Raw genomic sequence first — 17,176 nt, forward strand, 5'->3', positions numbered from 1 at the left:
TGCAGAAGTTTCAGGCTGATAGACCTGACCGTTGTCCTACGGAGAAACTGTTTGTCTCTGATAGATGGACTAGTAGAGTTATCTCTGAGGTTAATTGTTCGGTGTTGGCTGGTCATCCTGGAATCTTTGGTACCAGAGATTTGGTGGCTAGATCCTTTTGGTGGCCTTCTTTGTCACGGGATGTGCGCTCTTTTGTGCAGTCCTGTGGGACTTGTGCTCGGGCTAAGCCTTGCTGTTCTCGTGCCAGTGGGTTGCTTTTGCCCTTGCCGGTCCCGAAGAGGCCCTGGACGCATATTTCCATGGATTATATTTCTGATCTCCCTGTTTCTCAAAGGATGTCGGTCATTTGGGTGGTTTGTGATCGCTTCTCTAAGATGGTCCATTTGGTACCCTTGTCTAAATTGCCTTCCTCCTTTGATTTGGTGCCATTGTTTTTCCAGCATGTGGTTCGTTTGCATAGCATTCCAGAGAACATCGTCTCGGACAGAGATTCCCAGTTTGTTTCGAGGTTTTGGCGGTCCTTTTGTGCTAAGATGGGCATTGATTTGTCTTTTTCTTCGGCTTTCCATCCTCAGACTAATGGCCAAACCGAACGAACTAATCAGACTTTGGAAACATATCTGAGATGCTTTGTTTCTGCTGATCAGGATGATTGGGTGTCCTTCTTGCCTTTGGCTGAGTTCGCTCTTAATAATCGGGCCAGCTCGGCTACTTTAGTTTCTCCTTTTTTCTGTAATTCTGGTTTCCATCCTCGTTTCTCTTCAGGGCAGGTTGAGCCTTCGGACTGTCCTGGTGTGGATACGGTGGTGGACAGGTTGCAGCAGATTTGGACTCATGTGGTGGACAATTTGACATTGTCCCAGGAGAAGGCTCAACGTTTCGCTAACCACCGGCGCTGTGTTGGTCCCCGACTTCGTGTTGGGGATTTGGTTTGGTTGTCATCTCGTCATGTTCCTATGAAGGTTTCCTCTCCTAAGTTTAAGCCTCGTTTCATTGGGCCATATAAGATTTCGGACGTTCTTAATCCTGTGTCATTTTGTTTGGACCTTCCAACTTCTTTTGCCATCTATAATGTGTTCCATAGGTCGTTGTTGCGGAGATACGTGGCGCCTATGGTTCCCTCCGTTGATCCTCCTGCCCCGGTGTTGGTCGAGGGGGAGTTGGAGTATGTGGTGGAGAAGATTTTGGATTCTCGTGTTTCGAGACGGAAACTCCAGTACCTGGTCAAGTGGAAGGGTTATGGTCAGGAAGATAATTCCTGGGTTTTTGCCTCTGATGTTCATGCTGCCGATCTAGTTCGTGCCTTTCATTTGGCTCATCCTGATCTGCCTGGGGGCTCTGGTGAGGGTTCGGTGACCCCTCCTCAAGGGGGGGTACTGTTGTGAATTCTGTTGTCGAACTCCCTCCTGTGGTCGTGAATGGTACTTCGGCGTGTTCTGTCCATGGACTCCCTCTGGTGGCTGTGAGTGAAGCTGCTGCTTCTCAGGTTCCTTACACAGGTGACGTGGTTTATCCTTTGGTTGGCTGCTCTATTTAACTCCACTCAGATCGTTACTCCATGCCAGCTGTCAATGTTCCTGCATTGGTTCAGTTCGCTCTTGGATTTTTCTGGTGACCTGTCTTCTCCAGCAGAAGCTAAGTTCCTGATAGTTATTATTTGTTCATTGTTTCCTTGTCCAGCTGGTTATCATGATTTTGTCTTGCTAGCTGGAAACTCTGGGATGCAGAGTGGCATCTCCGCACCGTTAGTCGGTGCGGAGGTCTTTTTGCACACTCTGCGTGGTCTTTTGTAGTTTTTTGTGCTGACCGCAAAGATACCTTTCCTATCCTCTGTCTGTTTAGTAAGTCTAGCCTCCCTTTGCTGAAACCTGTTTCATTTCTGCGTTTGTGACTTTCATCTTTACTCACAGTCAATATATGTGGGGGGCTGCCTTTTCCTTTGGGGAATTTCTCTGAGGCAAGGTAGGCTTTATTTTCTATCTCTAGGGCTAGCCAGCTCTTAGGCTGTGAAGAGGCGTCTAGGGAGAGTCAGGAGCGCTCCACGGCTATTTCTAGTTGTTGTGATAGGATTAGGGCCTGCGGTCAGCAGAGCTCCCACATCCCAGAGCTTGTCCTGTGTGAGTTTAACTATCAGGTCGTGCCGGGTGCTCCTAACCACCAGGTCCATAACAGGGAGGGTATTCATTTTATAGGAGGGGAAGATAGTGCACATAGAGACCTGGGCACAAATAAGGAAGTTGGGGGTGGCGGTGGCATGGGGGGTGGGGTTAGAACAGTTAATAATTTAAGAAATAGAGGTACAGAGAGGAACATCAAGTGCATGTATACTAATGCCAGAAGCCTCGCCAACAAAATGGACAAATTGGAACTAATGTTGTTGGAGCATGATTATGACATGGTGGGGATATCTGAGACATGGCTGGACGAGAGCCATGACTGGGCTGTTAACTTGCAGGGCTATAGCCTGTTCATTATTTTTAATCTTTAAAGACCCCATAATAACAGGGTCTGTACAACAGGACTGGCGTATAGCAAATGTGTGGTGTAGCAAAAGGGGACAAAAACTGAACTCGGAAATTATAAGCCAGTAAGCTTAACCTCTACTGTGGGTAAAATCCTGGAGGGCATACTAAGGGATGCTATACTGGAGTATCTGAAGAGGAATAACCTCATGACTCAGTATCAGCACGGGTTTACTAGGGACCGTTCATGTCAGACTAATTTGATCAGTTTCTATGAAGAGGTAAGTTCTGGATTGGACTTTTCAAAAGCTTTTGATATGGTGCCACACAAAAGGTTTATACATAAAATGAGAATAATGGGGATAGGGGAAAATATGTGTAAGTGGGTTGAGAGCTGGCTCAGGGATAGGAAACAAAGGGTGGTTATTAATGGAGCACACTCGGACTGGATAGCGGTTAACAGTGGGGTACCACAGGGGTCAGTATTGGGCCCTCTTCTTTTTAACATATTTATTAATGACCTTGTAGGGGGCATTAAGAGTAGAATTTCAATATTTGCAGATGACACTAAACTCTGCAGGGTAATCAATACAGAGGAGGACAATTTTATATTACAGGATGATTTATGTAAACTAGAAGCTTGGGCTGATAAATGGCAAATGAGCTTTAATGGGGATAAATGTAAGGTCATGCACTTGGGTAGAAGTAATAAGATGTATAATTATGTGCTTAATTCTAAAACTCTGGGCAAAACCGTCAATGAAAAAGACCTGGGTGTATGGGTGGATGACAAACTCATATTCAGTGGCCAGTGTCTGGCAGCTGCTACAAAGGCAAATCTAATAATGGGATGCATTAAAAGAGGCATAGATGCTCATGAGGAGAACATAATTTTACCTCTATACAAGTCACTAGTTCGACCACACTTAGAATACTGTGCACAGTTCTGGTCTCCGGTGTATAAGAAAGACATAGCTGAACTAGAGCGGGTGCAGAGAAGAGCGACCAAGGTTATTAGAGGACTGGGGGGTCTGCAATACGAAGATAGGTTATTACACTTGGGGCTATTTAGTTTGGAAAAACGAAGACTAAGGGGTTATCTTATTTTAATGTATAAATATTTGAGGGGACAGTACAAAGACCTTTCTGGTGATCTTTTTAATCATAGATCTGAAACAGGGACAAGGGGGCATCCTCTGCGTTTGGAGGAAAAAAGGTTTAAGCATAATAACAGACGCAGATTCTTTACTGTAAGAGCAGTGAGACTATGGAACTCTCTGCCATATGATGTTGTAATGAGTGATTCATTACTTAAATTTAAGAGGGGACTGGATGCCTTTCTTGAAAAGTATAACGTTACAGGGTATATACACTAGATTCCTTGATAGGGCGTTGATCCAGGGAACTAGTCTGATTGCCGTATGTGGAGTCGGGAAGGAATTTTTTTCCCCAATGTGGAGCTTACTCTTTGCCACATGGTTTTTTTTTGCCTTCCTCTGGATCAACATGTTAGGGCATGTTAGGTTAGGCTATGGGTTGAACTAGATGGACTTATAGTCTTCCTTCAACCTTAATAACTATGTAACTATGTAACTATGCAACATGGTCATAAGTATTCTGACCCTTTGCTCAAGCACTTATATTTAAGTCACATGCTGTCCATTTCCTTGTGATCCTCCTTGAGATGGTTCTACTGCTTCTTTGGAGTCCAGCTGTATTTAAACTGATAGGACTTGATTTGGAAAGGCACAGACCTGTGTATATAAGACCTCACAGCTCACAGTGTATGTCAGACCAAATGACAAACATGAGGTCAAAGGTTCCTAAGAGCACAGTGGCCTCCATAATTAAAAGGAAGACGTTTGGGGGGCGTGGTTTGCCAGGGGAAGGGAGCAGACGTGTCTCACATCAGCTCCTGCTAATTCCCCTTATTAAGCTTACTTTCAGCATACTAAAGTGGATTTTCGGGCTCCTGTAGCATTTATAACATGCCAGGAGCCAGCCAAGCAAAGAAGGGATTTTTTCCCAGCAAGACTAATGCAAATTGGAGCCGGAGAGGGGCTGAGAAGGACGGAGAAACGGCTTACAGAAAGACTCAGGCCGGGTATGTAGGGACAAAGAAGTCCCCTTCCCTCATCCAGCGCAGCCTAAAGACTCAGGGCTCACCGCAGCTTGAAAAGCCCTTAAACGGCGAGTCATCCGCCGCTGACACAGTCCTGCATTTGCCCTGCAGCACCGCCGAAAGCACCAGACAAGGAGCGGAGAACCGGCGGAGCCGGAGCGCTCCGAATTCCAAGATGGCGCCCGCGCCGCTGAGCCAGAAGATCAGTGCGCCGGGACAAGTACAGGAGCTGCGCCCAGCTGATGAGCGGCGACCGCGGGTTGCAGCGACGTGGGAGATTAATGCTGCACAGAAGCAGAAGACAGAGCCTGGATCTCCTCGCGCCCAGCACAAGCTGACGCTGCAGGAAACACAGAGGGACAGAGCGGCTACTAGGCTAGCCGGGAGCGGAAGCAAGATGGCGCCCGCTCCACGGCAGCTGAAGAGCGGCACTCCGGAGCTAGGTCCGATGATACAGGAGGCTGCGGGACCACCGCGGCAAGACATAGAGGTGGGGGAGCAGAGCAGCAAGACAAGTCTGCGGGACCGGCTCAGACAGCTGCACGCCGACAACAAAGCAGACGCCAGCTGTGGAAAAGGATGGGAGCATCAGAGGAACAGACTGGAGAGCAAGAGAGACCTCCGTGCCTCGGCAACAGTGAGTACAAGTGGGGACATTAAAACGCAGCAGTGGGGCACGGAACAGTCAGAAGATGACAGGAGGTGGACCATAGCTGAGGGAGACCTGATGCGACCGCTGCAACAGGCTCCTAGTAAGGAGCAGCTGACTAGAATTAGGCAAGGAAAATGCCTTAACCATGCCGCACAGGAGTTTGTGCCGAGAGATCAGATAGAGGTGTCTCCCCGGACATTCACCGACTCCAAGGAGAAAGCAGGAGTCAGATGTGGAACTTCCCCAGAGACAGGAGATCGCAGGCGGAAGGGGGAAATAGCAGCCGATGCAAATCCTCAGCTGACAAATGTAGGTAGGGTGAAGGAGGGGGGTGAGCCTCCTGCCCCCCGTTACCATGCTATTTAACCAGCATACTTTTAACTCTATGTGTCCTCCCCACAAATCCACTGCAGACAAGCATAGTGGAGGATTGAACCTACAGTGGGGCAAAAAAGAATTTAGTCAGTCTGCAATAGTGCAAGTTCCACAACTTAAAAAGATGAGAGGTGTCTGTAATTTACATCATAGGTAGACCTCAACTATGGGAGACAAACTGAGAAAAAAATTCCAGAAAATCACATTGTCTGTTTTTTTTAACAATTTATTTGCATATTATGGTGGAAAATAAGTATTTGGTCAGAAACAAACAATCAAGATTTCTGGCTCTCACAGACCTGTAACTTCTTCTTTAAGAGTCTCCTCTTTCTTCCACTCATTACCTGTAGTAATGGCACCTGTTTAAACTTGTCATCAGTATAAAAAGACACCTGTGCACACCCTCAAACAGTCTGACTCCAAACTCCACTATGGTGAAGACCAAAGAGCTGTCAAAGGACACCAGAAACAAAATTGTAGCCCTGCACCAGGCTGGGAAGACTGAATCTGCAATAGCCAACCAGCTTGGAGTGAAGAAATCAACAGTGGGAGCAATAATTAGAAAATGGAAGACATACAAGACCACTGATAATCTCCCTCGATCTGGGGCTCCACGCAAAATCCCACCCCGTCGGGTCAGAATGATCACAAGAACGGTGAGCAAAAATCCCAGAACCACGCGGCGGGACCTAGTGAATGAACTGCAGAGAGCTGGGACCAATGTAACAAGGCCTACCATAATTAACACACTACGCCACCATGGACTCAGATCCTGCAGTGCCAGACGTGTCCCACTGCTTAAGCCAGTACATGTCCGGGCCCGTCTGAAGTTTGCTAGAGAGCATTTGGATGATCCAGAGGAGTTTTGGGAGAATGTCCTATGGTCTGATGAAACCAAACTGGAACTGTTTGGTAGAAACACAACTTGTCGTGTTTGGAGGAAAAAGAATACTGAGTTGCATCCATCAAACACCATACCTACTGTAAAGCATGGTGGTGGAAACATCATGCTTTGGGGCTGTTTCTCTGCAAAGGGGCCAGGACGACTGATCCGGGTACATGAAAGAATGAATGGGGCCATGTATCGTGAGATTTTGAGTGCAAACCTCCTTTCATCAGCAAGGGCATTGAAGATGAAACGTGGCTGGGTCTTTCAACATGACAATGATCCAAAGCACACCACCAGGGCAACGAAGGAGTGGCTTCGTAAGAAGCATTTCAAGGTCCTGGAGTGGCCTAGCCAGTCTCCAGATCTCAACCCTATAGAAAACCTTTGGAGGGAGTTGAAAGTCCGTGTTGCCAAGCGAAAAGCCAAAAACATCACTGCTCTAGAGGAGATCTGCATGGAGGAATGGGCCAACATACCAACAACAGTGTGTGGCAACCTTGTGAAGACTTACAGAAAACATTTGACCTCTGTCATTGCCAACAAAGGATATATTACAAAGTATTGAGATGAAATTTTGTTTCTGACCAAATACTTATTTTCCACCATAATATGCAAATAAATTGTTAAAAAAACAGACAATGTGATTTTCTGGATTTTTTTTTTCTCAGTTTGTCTCCCATAGTTGAGGTCTACCTATGATGTAAATTACAGACGCCTCTCATCTTTTTAAGTGGTGGAACTTGCACTATTGCTGACTGACTAAATACTTTTTTGCCCCACTGTATATGATAACCCACTAATCTTTTCTAAATGGGACTCTGCATGGAGTGAGCTGATTGAATCCAAATTTAGGAGTCTGGACCTCTCTTTAAAGGCACTGAAGGGTGGCGTATGTGAAGAAATTATAAATAATCAAACACTTGGTTCTCCTGGTACCATGGGGAGTTTGGAGAGCGTACATTCGGAAGAATGTCTTGAAATCACCGTCAAGTCGGACTTTGATAGTGCTACCCTTTCTAGTACACCGCTTACAAACTCAACAAGCGACATTTCTAGTGATAACCATTCTCAAACTGCAAACCCGAACAGGGAGGGGTCTCCCAGCTTACTTCTTATTGAAGAGATTATAGTAAAGTTGTGACATACATATTACACACAGATTAACAGTAAACAGATGCCAAATTTACTAGAACCATATCTCATGTGTGCATATTTAGGACTAAATAAAGGGGACAACTGTAAACAGAAATCCTAATACTCCACAGAGAACCACAGTCCATTTATCCCATAAACAATACCTTTATTAAATATACAGAATCTATAAAAAATAAATAAAACAACGGACAAAATACATTGGGACCAGTAGGGGCTAGTGAGAAACCTGTACGGCAGTAAGAAACAGAGCTATAGGGTACTCCCCACCGTGTCAGCACATCATATCACATATTATATACTCCAATGAGTGATGTACATAAATACACAGAGCAGAACACTGGTGGTTAACACTAAGGCCAGAAACAATATATCAATAAAAAAGTGCAAGTGCACATGTAGCAGGAAGATTTCGCTGCATACTGGCCACAAACCAGCATATAATAGAAAGGTATTTACCTGATGTTTGCTGGCCGGTGGGGGACCTAAGCCAACCCCGGCCAGCAAACATCAGGTAAATACCTTTCTATTATATGCTGGTTTGTGGCCAGTATGCAGCGAAATCTTCCTGCTACATGTGCACTTGCACTTTTTTATTGATATATTGTTTCTGGCCTTAGTGTTAACCACCAGTGTTCTGCTCTGTGTATTTATGTACATCACTCATTGGAGTATATAATATGTGATATGATGTGCTGACACGGTGGGGAGTACCCTATAGCTCTGTTTCTTACTGCCGTACAGGTTTCTCACTAGCCCCTACTGGTCCCAATGTATTTTGTCCGTTGTTTTATTTATTTTTTATAGATTCTGTATATTTAATAAAGGTATTGTTTATGGGATAAATGGACTGTGGTTCTCTGTGGAGTATTAGGATTATTGAAGAGATTCCAGCTTCTGACAACTGCCCGACAGAGGGTTTTATCTCTGATCTGCTTAAAACTTTCCTAGTTTCAATAAACCTTGGGAGGAATGAGGATAATGGAGACGGCGTCCGAGACCTAACTTCTGACCATAAGGATAAAATTGTTGATTTTAAACAAACAAGAAGTTCCAAAGCATCTGAAATCTTTATTAAAAACCTTTTTAAAGATACGCTAATCACTGTGACTAGGGACGCCGACTCATCTAAATCTTCTACCTCTGTTACACCTAGTTCCTCAAATGCCTCATATTCTTCTGAAACGGCGGGGTCTTTTGGGAGAGGTGAGCTGGGAAATTCCCTAAGCTACTCTTTCCCTCAGGAACCACTTAACAAAATTCAAAAGGAAATTGACACCCTTAAAGCTGACCTAGCCAACTACGAAGATTATAAAAGGAAGAATAATGTCAAAATAAGAGGAATTCCAGAAACTATCCAGACCCACCAGCTTAAAGATTATATATCAAAAATGGTTTCTTACTTAATCCCCAAAACAAACGAAAAATTTCTAATAGAGAAGTTCTTCAGAATACGCAGACCACCATCTCTTCCACAGGAAGCATCTAGAGACGTGATAGTTACCTTCTACCCTAGCTGGATGAGGAATGCTCTCTTTGCCATATCAAAAAATCCTGAATTTTCCTCATCACCTTACGGACACTTGTCTTTTTTTAAAGACCTTTCACGAGACACCCTACAGAAAAGGAAGCTACTCTCTCCAATCACATACTGTCTACGGAAAGCCGGCGTTCCCTACCAGTGGTCCCGGTCATCTACTCTCATGGTTCATCATAACTCAAAATCTCTCTTTATCACCTCTGAGAAGGAGGGTTTCAAACTTCTGAATTTACTGGGAATCCAACGCGCTCGGGCCTCCTCTGACTCTTCGATGGATTTGTCCTCTTCATCAACAGCAGATCCAAACCTTGACTGAGAAATATACATTAGATTGATTTATCTCCACTTTAGAGCCTTTGTTTAGAACCGAACATTGCCCCACATGGTCACATGGTTACCTAAGGGTTTACCAGGACCGACAAGCCATCATACTCGTACACTTATGTCAAATATGGGCTTATTTTTTTTTGTAATTTTAAGTTTATATGCATCTTCTATGTCAGCTCATTTTTTACTTCATTTTAGTTTTAGACCTACAACCGTTTTGCATGTACTGGTAATACTATATGATCGCTTGTCACCCCTATTTTTTATAGGGATTTCTCCTCTTCCTATTATCATATCCCTTCCCTCCCTCCCCTCCCTTGCATTTCCTACCCGTTTAAAAATTTCTTAAAAACCCCAATAAAAATGTTTGGACAAAAAGGAAGACGTTTGGGACCACCAGAAGTCTTGCTAGACCTGGCTGTCCAGCGAAACTGAGCAATCGTGGGAGAAGAGCCTTGGTGAGAGGTAAAGAACCCCAAGATCACTGTGGCTGAGCTCCAGAGATGCAGTAGGAAGACAGGATAAAGTTCCACAAAGTCAACTATCACTGCAGCCCTCCATCAGTTGGACCTTTATTTCAGAGTGGACCAACGGAAGCCTCTCCTCAGTGCAAGACATATGAAAGCCCGCATAGAGTTTGCTAAAAAACACATGAAGGACTCCCAGACTATGAGAAATAAGATTCTCTGGTCTGATGAGACGAAGACAGAACTTTTTGGTGATAATTCTAAGAGGTATATGTGGAGAAAACCAGGCACTGCTCATCACCTGCCCAATATAACCCCAACAGTGAAACATGGTGGTGGCAGCATCATGCTATGGGGTGTTTTTCAGCTGCATGGACAGGATGTCTCATTGTCATTGATGGAAGCATGAATGCGGCCAAGTACATAGATATCCTGGATGAAAACCTCTTCCAGAGTGCTCTGGATCTCAGGCTTGGCTGAAGGTTCACCTTCCAACAAGACAATGACCCTAAGCTCACAGCTAAAATAACAAAGGAATGGCTTCAGGAGAACTCTGTGACCTTTCTTGACTGGCCCAGCCAGGGCCTTGACCTAAAACCAATTGAGCATTTCTGTAGAGACCTGAAACTGGATGTCCACTAATGTTCACCATCCAACCTGACGGAACTGGAGAGGATCTGGAAGGAAGAATGGCAGAGGATCCCCAAATCCAGGTGTGGAAAACTTGTTGCATCATTCCCAAGAAGACTCATGGCTGTACTAGCTCAAAAGGGTGCTTCTACTCCATACTGAGCAAAGCGTCTAAATACTTATGACCATGTGATATTTCAGCTTTTCTTTTTTAATAAATTTGCAAAAGTTACTACATTTCTGTTTTTTTTCGTCAAGATGGAGTGCAGAGTGTACATTAATGAGAAAAAATGAACTTTTTTGAATTTACCAAATGGCTGCAATGAAACAGAGTGAAAAATTTAAAGGGGTCTGAATACTTTCCGTACCCACTGTACATTTTACTACATCCAGTTATAGACATTTCCAATGTCAAATTTTATGCATTCTGCTGTGTGTCATTTGACTATTGCAATTGTAGATAACAACAAGGATCAGTACAAGCAATGGTGAGATTAATGGATAAATGGGATGAATTTTGTTCAGGTTTCTTTAATTTTTTTTCATTTTGTTAACCGTGCATTATCGGTAATGAATATGGTATATTCCATGTAATGCATTACATTACCTAGCTGGTGTCTCAGATGTTGGTATAAATTTTAATGCATTGATTTAGTTTTAATGAAACTCGTGTCTGTATTTGCCATGAAATGTTAGGTAAAATGCGTTTTCATAGTCACTATAATATAAAGAATGTGGCTGCGAATAGATATTTTATGATGTGCATATAGAAAAAAAGAAAATGTGAAATATCTTTTCCAAAAAATATTTGATATATTATCATGGCTTGTTTACATTGTTCTTCCGGTTTACCAGTTCAAGACAAGGACATTGCCCTGTTAATGGCAAGGTACATTTCCTTTTTCTGAACATGTGGTTAAACCCCTTCAACAATTCTGACCACTGTCACTTTATGAGGCAATAACTCTGGAACGCTTCAACAGATCCCAGTGATTCCGAGATTGTTTTTTAACCCCTTTAATAAATAATAATAATCTTTTTATATAACGCTAACATATTCCGCAGCGCTTTACACATTGCACACAATATCATCACTGTCCCCGTTGGGGCTCACAATCTAAATTCCCTATCAGTATGTCTTTGAAATGTGGGAGGAAACCGGAGTACCCAGAGGAAACCCCCGCAAACACGGAGAGAACATACAAACTCTTTGCAGATGTTGTCCTTGGTGGGATTTGAACCCAGGACTCCAGCGCTGCAAGGCTGCTGTGCTAACCACTGCGCCACCGTGCTGCCCCTTTCTGACATTAGACATACTATCCCGTCGAGGTGGTCTGGGCCCCTATGACCACTGACGGGATAGTACTGGGACAAAGTAAAAAAGATTAAAAAAAAATATTTACATGTGTAAAAATAATAAAATAATAATTAAATAAATAAAAAAATATTGTTCCAATAAATACATTTTTTTATGTAAATAAAAAAACAATAAAAGTACACATCTTTAGTATCGCCGTGTCCATAATGACCCGACCTATTAAACTGTCTCACTAGTTAACCAATTCAGTGAACACCATAAAAAAAATAATTAAAAAATGAGGCAAAAAACAATGCTTTATCATCATACCCCCGAACAAAATGTGGAATAACACGCGATCAAAAAGACGAATATAAAAAACTTGGTACCGCCGAAAACGTCATCTTGTCCCGCAACAAATGAGCTGCCACAGAGCATGATCAGCAGAAAAATAAAAAAAGTTATAGCTCTCAGAATAAAGCGATGCAAAAATAATTACTTTTTCTATAAAATTATTTTTTGTTGTATAAAAGTGCCAAAACATAAAAAAATTATATAAATGAGGTATTGCTGTAATCGCACTGACCTGAAGAATAAAACTGCTTTATCAATTTTACCAAACACGAAACAGTATAATCACCCCCCAAAAGAAATTCACGAATTGCTGGGTTTTGTTCATTCTGCCTAACAAAAATCAGAATAAAAAGCGATCAAAAATGTCATGTGCCCGAAAATGGTACCAATAAAAACGTCAAATCGTCCCGCATAAAACAAGACCTCACATGACTCTGTGGACCAAAATATGGAAAAATTATAGCTCTCAGAATGTGGCAACGCAAAAAATATTTTTTGCAATAAAAAGCGTCTTTCAGTGTGTGACAAATGCCAAACATAAAAATCCGATATAAAATCAAACCCCCCTTTATCACCGCATAGTTAAGGAAAAATAATAAAATTTAAAAAATGTATTTATTTCCATTTTCCCATTAGGGTTATGGTTGGGACTAAAGTTAGGGTTAGGGTTGGGGCTAAAGTTAGGGTTATGGTTGGGGCTACAGTTAGAGTTGGGGATAAAGTTAGGGTTGGAGCTAGAGTTGGGGTTAGGGTTTGGATTATGTTTACGGTTGGATTAGGGGTGTGTCAGGGTTAGGGGTATGGATGGAATTAGGGTTAGGGGTGTGTTGGGATTAGGGTTAGGGGTGTGTTCGGGTTAGGGGTGTGGTTAGGGTTGGGATTAGGGTTAAGGTACCGTCACACTGGACGATATCGCTAGCGATCCGTGACGTTGCAGCGTCCTGGCTAGCGATATCGTCCAGTGTGACAGGCAGCAGCGATCAGGCCCCTGCTGTGATATCGCTGGTCGGGGCAGAAAGGCCAGGACTTTATTTCGTCGCTGGCTCTCCCACTGACATCGCTGAATCGGCGTGTGTGACGCCGATTCAGCGATGTCTTCGCTGGTAACCAGGGTAAACATCGGGTTACTAAGCGCAGGGCCGCGCTTAGTAACCCGATGTTTACCATGGTTACCATCGTTAAAGTAAAAAAAACAAACACTACATACTTACCTACCGCTGTCTGTCCCCAGCGCTGTGCTTCTCTGCTCTGGCTGTGAGCGCCGGGCAGCCGGAAAGCAGAGCGGTGACGTCACCGCTGTGCTTTCCGGCCGCTGTGCTCACAGTCAGTGCAGGAAAGCACAGTGCCGGGGACAGACAGCGGTAGGTAAGTATGTAGCGGTTGTTTTTTTTTACTTTAACGATGGTAACCAGGGTAAACATCGGGTTACTAAGCGCGGCCCTGCGCTTAGTAACCCGATGTTTACCCTGGTTACCGGCATCGTTGGTCGCTGGAGAGCGGTCTTTGTGACAGCTCTCCAGCGACCAAACAGCGACGCTGCAGCGATCCGGATCGTTGTCGGTATCGCTGCAGCGTCGTTTAGTGTGATGGTACCTTTAGGGGTGTGTTGGGGTTAAAGTTGGAGTTATAATTGGGAGGTTTCCACTGCTTACGCACACCAGGGGCTCTGCAAACGCAACATGATGTCCGATCTCAATCCATACAATTCTGCATTGAAAAAATAAAGCTCTGCCATGCGTCCAAACAGTGGTTTACCCCCACATATGGGGTATCAGCATACTCAGGACAACTTGCACAACAACTTTTGGGGTCCAATTTCTCCAGATACCCTTGAGAAAATACAAAAATGGGGGCTAAAAGATAATTTCTATTTTTATGGCTCTACACCATAAACTTCTGTGAAGCACTTGGGGGTCAAAGTGCTCACCACACATCTAGATAAGTTCCTTAGAGGACCTACTTTCCAAAATGGGGTAACTTTTGGGGGTTTCCACTGTTTAGGCACATCAGGGGCTCTCCAAGGAGACATGGCGTCCTATCTCAATTCCAGCCGATTTTGCATTGAAAAGTCAAATGGCACTCCTTCCCTTCTGAGCTCTGCCATGCGCCCAAACAGTGGTTTACCCCCACATATGGGGTATCAGCGTACTCAGGACAAATTGTACAACAACTTTTGGGGTTCAATTTCTCCTGTTACCTTTGGAAAAATAAAACAAATTGGATCTGAAATACATTTTTTGTGAGAAAAAGTTAAATGTTCATTTTTTTTAAACATTCCAATAATTTCAGTGAAACACAGGAAGGGTTAATAAACTTCTTGAATGTGGTTTTGTGCACCATGAGAGGTGCAGTTTTTAGAATGGTGTCACACTTGGGTATTTTCTATCATATAGACTCATCAAAGTGGCTTCAAATGTGATGTGGTCCCTAAAAAAAATGGTGTTGTAAAAATGAGAAATTGCTGGTCAACTTTTAACCCTTATAACTCCCTAACCAAAAAAAAAATGTTGGTTCTAAAATTGTGCTGATGTAAAGTACACATGTGGGAAATGTTACATAAGTATTTTGTGTGACATATCTCTGTGATTTAAGGGCATGAAAATTCAAAGTTGGAAAATTGCGAAATTTTCGCCAAACTTCAATTTTTTTCACAAATAAACTCAAGTAATATCAAGGAAATTTTACCACTAACATGAAGTACAATATGTATCAAGAAAACAGTGTCAGAATCACCAGGATCCATGCAAGCGTTCCACCAGAGTTATAACCTCATAAAGGGACAGTGGTCAGAATTGTAAAAATTGGCCCGGTCATTAACGTGCAAACCACCCTTGGGTGTAAAGGGGTTAATGACACTTTGTATGTACTTTATATAAGTGGTAAATTTTATTCAATATTGTTTGCATTAATTTATGAAAATTAGAATATTTTGCAATTTTCAAACTTTAACCCCTTCCCGACCTGTGACACAGCGTATGCGTCATGAAAGTCGGTGCCAATCCGACCTGTGACGCATATGCTGTGTCACAGAAAGATTGCGTCCCTGCAGATCGGGTGAAAGGGTTAACTCCCATTTCACCCGGCCTGCAGGGACAGGGGGAGTGGTAGTTTAGCCCAGGGGGGGTGGCTTCACCCCCCCCGTGGCTACGATCGCTCTGATTGGCTGTTGAAAGTGAAACTGCCAATCAGAGCGATTTGTAATATTTCACCTAAAAAACTGGTGAAATATTACAATCCAGCCATGGCCGATGCTGCAATATCATCGGCCATGGCTGGAAACACTTATGTGCACCCACCCCACCCCACCGATCGCCCCCCCAGCCCCCCAATCTGTGGTCCGCTCCCCTCCATCCTGTGCTCCGCTCCCCCGTCCTCCTGTCCACTCCCCCCGTGCTCCAATCACACCCCCCGTGCTCCAATCAAACCCCCCCGCACTCCGATCCACCATCCCGTGCTCCAATCCCCCACCCCGTGTTCCGATCCACCCCCCCGTGCTCCAATCCACCCCCCCGTGTTCCGATCCACCCCCCCGTGCTCCGACGCCCCCCCCCCGTTCCCTGATCTCCCCCCCTTATACTTACCTAGCCTCTCGGGGTCCGTCCGTCTTCTTTCCTGGGCGCCGCCATCTTCGTTCCAAAGTGAGTTTTGATCACTGAGATAGGTTATATCTCAGTGATCAAAATAAAAAAAATAGTAAATGACCCCCCCCCCTTTGTCACCCCCATAGGTAGGGACAATAAAAAAAAATAAAGAATAATTTTTTTTTTTTCCACTAATGTTGGGGTAAGAACTAGGGTTAGGGGTAGGGTTAGGGGTAGGGTTAGGGGTACGATTAGGGGTAGGGGTAGGGGTAGGGGTAGGGTTAGGGGTAGGGTTAGGGGTAGGGTTAGGGGTAGGGGTAGGGTTAGGGATAGGGTTAGGGGTAGGGTTAGGGTTAGGGGTAGGGGTAGGGTTAGGGGTAGGGTTAGGGTTAGGAATGTGCACACGTATTCTGGTCCTCTGCGGATTTTTCCGCAGAGGATTTGATAAATCCGCAGTGCTAAACCGCTGTGGATTTATCGCAGATTTACCACGGTTTTTCTGCGCATTTCACTGCGGTTTTACGATTGCGATTTTCTATTGGAGCAGTTGTAAAACCGCTGCGGAATCCGCAGAAAGAAGTGACATGCTGCGGAATGTAAACCACTGCGTTTCTGTGCAGTTTTTCTGCAGCATGTGTACAGCGATTTTTGTTTCCCATAGGTTTACATTGAACTGTAAACTCATGGGAAACTGCTGCGGATCCGCAGCGTTTTCCGCAGCGTGTGCACATACCTTTAGAATTAGGCTATGTGCACACGGTGCGGATTTGGCTGCGGATCCGCAGCAGTTTCCATCAGGTTTACAGTACCATGTAAACATATGGAAAACCAAATCCGCTGTGCCCATGGTTCGGAAAATACCACGCGGAAATGCTGCGTTGTATTTTCCGCAGCATGTCAATTCTTTGTGCGGATTCCGCAGCGTTTTACACCTGTTCCTCAATAGGAATCCGCAGGTGAAATCCGCACAAAAAACACTGGCAATCCGCGGTAAATCCGCAGGTAAAACGCAGTGCCTTTTACCCGCGGATTTTTCAAAAATAGTGCTGAAAAATCTCATACGAATCCGCAACGTTGGCACATAGCCTTAGGGTTAGGGTTGGAATTAGGGTTGTGGTTAGGGTTAGGGGTGTGTTGGCGTTAGGGTTGTGGTTAGGGGTGTGTTGGGGTTATGGTTGTGATTAGGGTTACAACTACAGTTGGGATAAGGGTTAGGGGTGTGTTGGAGTAAGAATTGAGGGGTTTCCACTGTTTAGGCACATCAGGGGCTCCAAACGCAATATGGCGCCACCATTGATTCCAGCCAATCTTGTATTCAAAAGGTCAAA

At 44.2% G+C, this 17,176-nt stretch overlaps 1 protein-coding gene across 2 annotated transcripts in view; it reads left to right on the forward strand.

The window, feature by feature from the left end:
* ARSK (arylsulfatase family member K) overlaps positions 1-17,176 on the forward strand; it is a 225,423-nt gene that overhangs the window by 193,668 nt on the left and 14,579 nt on the right. The window lies entirely within an intron of this gene.

This window comes from Ranitomeya imitator, chromosome 1 (assembly GCF_032444005.1).
Source record: "Ranitomeya imitator isolate aRanImi1 chromosome 1, aRanImi1.pri, whole genome shotgun sequence".
Taxonomy (NCBI): domain Eukaryota; kingdom Metazoa; phylum Chordata; class Amphibia; order Anura; family Dendrobatidae; genus Ranitomeya; species Ranitomeya imitator.